The sequence below is a fragment of the Callorhinus ursinus genome, unplaced genomic scaffold (assembly GCF_003265705.2).
Source record: "Callorhinus ursinus isolate GAN/ISIS: 27379988/994484 unplaced genomic scaffold, GSC_fseal_2.0 scaffold78, whole genome shotgun sequence".
NCBI lineage: Eukaryota > Metazoa > Chordata > Mammalia > Carnivora > Otariidae > Callorhinus > Callorhinus ursinus.
Genome location: NW_027397140.1, coordinates 1,189,258 through 1,195,257, shown reverse-complemented (window position 1 = coordinate 1,195,257; position 6,000 = coordinate 1,189,258).

Genomic DNA, 6,000 nt, shown 5'->3' with positions numbered 1-6,000 from the left:
CAATTCGAGAGATAAGTGATACGATAAGATGAAACAACATTAAAATAATTGGGATCACAGAAGAAGAAGAAAGAGAGAGAGGGGCAGAAGGTATATTGGAGCAAATAACAGCAGAGAACTTCCCTAATGTGGGGAAGGAACAGGCATCAAAATCTAGGAGGCACAGAGAACCCCTCTCAAAATCAATAATAATAGGTCAACAACCCAACATTAATAGTAAAACTTACGAGTCCCAGAGACACAGAGAAAATACTGAAAGCAGCTCGGGAGAAGAGATATGTAACCTACAATGGTAGAAACATTAGATTGGCAACAGACCTATCCACAGAGACCTGGCAGGCCAGAGAGGACTGGCATGATATCTTCAGAGCACTAAACGAGAAAAATATGCAGCCAAGAATACTATATCCAGCTAGGCTGTCATTCAAAATAGAAGGAGAGATAAAAAGCTTCCAGGACAAACAAAACTAAAGAAATTTGTAAACACAAAACCAGCCCTCCAAGAAATAGTGAAAGAGGTCCTCTAAACAAAAAGAAAGCCTAAAAGCGGCATAGATCAGAAATGAACACAGAAAATATACAGTCACAGTCACCTTACAGGCAATACAATGGCACTAAATTCATACCTTTCAATAGTTACCCTGAATGTAAATGGGCTCAATGCCCCAATCAAAAACACAGGCTATCAGATTGGATTAAAGGACGAGTCCCATCGATATGCTGTCTGCAAGAGACTCATTTTAGACCCAAAGACGCCCCCAGATTGAAAGTGAGGGGGTGGAAAAACATTTACCATGCTAATGGACACCAAAAAAAAAGCTGGGGTGGCAATCCTTATATCAGACAAACTAGATTTTAAAACAAAGACTGTAATAAGAGATGAAGAAGGACACTATATCCTACTTAAAGGGTCTATCCAACAGGAAGATCTAACAATTGTAAATATCTATGCCCCTAACGTGGGAGCAGCCAATTATATAAGGCAATTAATAACAAAAGCAAAGAAACACGTTGACAACAATACAATAATAGTGGGGGACTTTAACACCCCCTTCACTGAAATGGACAGATCATCCAAGCAAAAGATCAACAAGGAAATAAAGACTTTAAATGAAACACTGGACCAAATGGACTTCACAGACATATTCAGAACATTCTATCCCAAAGCAACGGAATACACATTCTTCTCTAGTGCCCATGGAACATTCTCCAAAATTGATCACGTCCTAGGTCACAAATCAGGTCTCAACTGGTACCAAAAGATTGGGATTATTCCCTGCATATTTTCCGACCACAATGCTTTGAAACTAGAACTCAATCACAAGAGGAAAATCGGAAAGAACTCAAACACATGGAGGCTAAAGTGCTTTGTACTAAAGAGAGAATGGGTCAACCATAAATTAGAGAAGAATTTAAAAAACTTCATGTAAATAAGGAAAATGAAAAAAACTGTTTAAAATCTTTGGGATACAGCAAAGGCAGTCCTGAGAGGAAAGTATATAGCAACACAAGCCTTTCTCAAGAAACAAGAAAGGTCTCAAATACAAACCTAACCCTACACCTAAAGGAGCTGGAGAAAGAACAGCAAAGAAAGCCTAAACCCAGCAGGAGAAGACAAATAATAAAGATCAGAGCAGAAATCAATGAACTAGAAACCAAAGAACAGTAGAACAGATCAACGAAACTAGGAGCTGGTTCTATGAAAGAATTAACAAGATTGATAAACCCCTGGCCAGACTTGTCAAAAAGAAAAGAGAAATGACCCAAATCAACAAAATCATGAATGAAAGAGGACAGATCACAACCAACACCAAAGAAATACAAACAATTATAAGAACATATTATGAAAAACTCTATGCCAGCAAATTAGATAACCTGGAAGAAATGGGTGCATTCCTAGAGATGTATCAACTACCAAAATTGAACCAGGAAGAAATAGAAAAGCTGAACAGACCTATAACCACTAAGGAAATTGAAGCAGTCATCAAAAATCTCTCAAAAACAATAGCCCAGGGCCAGATGGCGTCCCAGGGGAATTCTATCAGGCATTTAAAGAAGAATTAATACGTATTCTCCTGATACTGTTCCAAAAAATAGAAATGGAAGGAAAACTTCCAAAGTCATTTTATGAGGCCACCATTACTTTGATGCCAAAACCAGACAAGGACCCCATCCAAAAGGAGAATTACAGACCAATATCCTTGATGAACATGGATGCAAAAATTCTCACCAAAATACTAGCCTATAGGATCCAACGGTATATTTTTTTTAAGATTTTATTTATTTATTTGAGAGAGAGAGAATGAGAGATAGAGAGCATGAGAGGGAAGAGGGTCAGAGGGAGAAGCAGACTCCTTGCTGAGCAGGGAGCCCGATGCGGGACTCGACCCCGGGACTCCAGGATCATGACCTGAGCTGAAGGCAGTCGCTTAACCAACTGAGCCACCCAGGCGCCCGGATCCAACAGTATATTAAAAGGATTATTCACCATGACCAAGTGGGATTTATCCCTGTGCTGCAAGGCTGGTTCAACATCCGTGAATTAATCAACGTGATACAACACATTAACAAAAGAAAGACCAAGAATCATATGATCCTCTCAATAGTTGCAGAAAAAGCATTTGACAAAGTACAGCATCCTTTCTTGATCAAAACTCTTCAGAGTATAGGGATAGAGGGTACATACCTCAATATCATAAAAGCCATCTCTGGAAAACCTACAGTGAATAGCATTCTCAATGGGGAAAAGCTGCGAGCTTTTCCCCTAAGGTCAGGAATGCGGCAGGGATGTCCACTCTCACCACTGCTCTTCAACATAGTATTAGATGTCCTAGCCACAGCAGTCAGACAACAAAAAGAAATCAAAGGCATCCAAATTGGCAAAGAGGAAGTCCAACTCCCACTCTTTGCAGATGATATGATACTGTATGTGGAAAACCCAAAAGACTCCACCCCAAAATTGCTAGAACTCATACAGGAATTCAGTAAAGTGGCAGGATATAAAATCAATGCACAGAAATCAGTGGCATTCCTAGACACCAACAACAAGACAGAAGAGAGACAAATCAAGGAGTCGATCCTACTTACATTTGCACCCACAACCATAACATACTTAGGAATAAATCTAACCAAAGAGGCAAAGGATCTGTACTCAGAAAACTATAAAATACTCATGAAAGAATTTGAAGAAGACACAAAGAAATGGTAAAACCTTCAATGCTCATGGATTGGAAGAACAAACATTGTGAAGATGTCAGTGCTACCTAGAGCAATCTACACATTCATTGCAATCCCCATCAAAATACCATCCGCCTTTTTCAGAGAAATGGAACAAATAACCCTAAAATTTGTATGGAACCAGAGGAGACCCCGAATAGCCAGAGGAATATTGAAAAAGAAAAGCAAAGCTGACGGCATCACAATTCCGGACTTCCAGCTCTATTACAAAGCTGTCATCATCAAGACAGTATGGTACTGGCACAAAAACAGACACATAGATCAATGGAACAGAATCGAGAGCCCAGAAATGGACCCTCAACTCTATGGTCAACTCATCTTTGACAAAGCAGGAAAGAATGTCCAAAGGAAAAAAGACAGTCTCTTCAACAAATGGTGTTGGGAAAATTGGACAGCCACATGCAGAAGAAAGAAACTGGACCATTTCCTTACACCACACACAAAAATAGACTACAAATGGTTGAAAGACCTAAACGTGAGACAGGAGTCCATCAAAATCCTAAAGGAGAACACAGGCAGCAACCTCTTCGACCTCAGACACAGCAACTTCTTCCCAAAACATCGCCAAAGGCAAAGAAAGCCAGGGCAAAAATGAACTATTGGGATTTCATCAAGATAAAAAGCTTTTGCACAGCAAAAGAAACTGTCAGCAAAACCAAAAGACAACCGACAGAATGGGAGAAAATATTTGCAAATGACATATCAGATAAAGCGATAGTATCCAAAATCTATAAAGAGCTTATCAAACTCAACACCCAAAGAACAAATAATCCAATCAAGAAATGGGCAGACGACATGAACAGACATTTTTCCAAAGAAGACATCCAAATGGCCAACAGGACACATGAAAAGGTGCTCAAAATCGCTTGGCACAAAGGAAATCCAAATCAAAACCTCAATGAGATGCCACCTCACACCAGTCAGAATGGCTAAAATTAACAAGTCAGGAAACGACAGATGTTGGCGGAGATGTGGAGAAAGGGGAACCCTCCTACACTGTTGGTGGGAATGCAAGCTGGTGCAACCCCTCTGGAAAACAGTATGGAGGTTCCCAAACAGTTGAAAATAGAGCTACCATACGATCCAGCAATTGCACTACTGGGTATTTACCCCAAAGATACAAATGTAGGGATCCGAAGGGGTACGTGCACCCCAATGTTTATAGCAGCAATGTCCACAATAGCCAAACTGTGGAAAGAGCCAAGATGTCCATCGACAGTTGAATGGATAAAGAAGGGGTGGTATATATACATAATGGAATACTATGCAGCCATCAAAAGGAATGAGATCTTGCCATTTGCAACGACGTGGATGGAACTGGAGGTTGTTATGCTGAGTGAAATAAGTCAATTAGAGAAAGACATGTATCATATGACCTCACTGATATGAGGAATTCTTAATCTCAGGAAACAAACTGAGGGTCGCTGGAGTGGTGGGGGGTGGGAGGGATCGGGTGGCTGGGTGATAGACATTGGGGAGGGTATGTGCTATGGTGAGCACTGTGAATTGTACAAGACTGATGGATCACGGATCTGTACTTCTGAAACAAATAATGCAATATATGTTAAGAGAAAAAAGAAGAAGATAGCAGGAGGGGAAGAATGAAGGGGAGTAAGTCGGAGGGGGAGACAAACCATGAGAGATAATGGACTTGAAAAACAAACTGAGGGTTCTAGAGGGGAGGGGCGTGGGGGGATGGGTTAGCCTGGTCATGGGTATTAAAGAGGGCACATTCTGCGTGGAGCACTGGGTGTTCTGCACAAACAATGAATCATGGAACACTACATCAAAAACTAATGATGTAATGTATGGTGATTAACATAACAATAGAAATTATTTTAAAAAAAAAAAGAAAGCTGTTGATATTTATCCAGGTGAGAATATGAGTGGTTGATCAGAAAACTTTGAAGGTAGCTTGGAAATAGTCCACCAGATCTGGTTGAGGCCTGGGCCTAGGCCTGACTATGAAGATTGGTAAGGATACTGGTGGAGAAAGAGCAGGACCATGAAATTGGGGTGTGTGCCTCCTAGCAGACTCAGACATGACTGAGAAGTTTGAATCCCCACACTGTCCTGAGTTTCCCCTCAGTAATAAACAGGAGAACACCTTTTCCTGACTAACAGCCATTTCATGGCCACACCTGAGTCAGTTGCCTCCCAAGCTGAAGTGAATTTGTTTCAAGACCAATCCCCAGTACCCTCCATTTTCTCCAGGAATCTAACAAGATACCAATATGTTTTGGATAGAGAAGTAGAAAGTCCACTTCAAGACAAACTATCCTGTTTATTGAAAATATCAAACTCACTACTCTGTTTAGGGAGCATGTAAGGGATAGAAGTCTACAGATAGCACACCAGGAAGGATGAGATATAAAAGACCAAAATCTTGAGTCAGTGCACTCATGTGGAATTTGAGATTTCATGTGCTGGCTTGAGCACTTAGAAGACATTTCACCTCTTTTTTTTTTTTTAAGATTTCATGTATTTATTTGATAGAGAGAGACATAGCAAGAGAAGGAACACAAGCAGGGCAAGTGGGAGAGGGAGAAGCAGGCTTCCTGCACAGTGGGGAGCCCGATGCGGGGCTCAATCCCAGGACCCTGGTATCATGACCTGAGCCGAAGGCAGACACTTAATGACTGAGCCACCCAGGCGCCCCCCCTCCTTTTTTAGTGTTCAGTGATTCATTGGTTGCATATAACACCCAGTGCTCATCACAACACATCAATTCTATGCACAAGTGGTTAATCCTTGGCATACAGA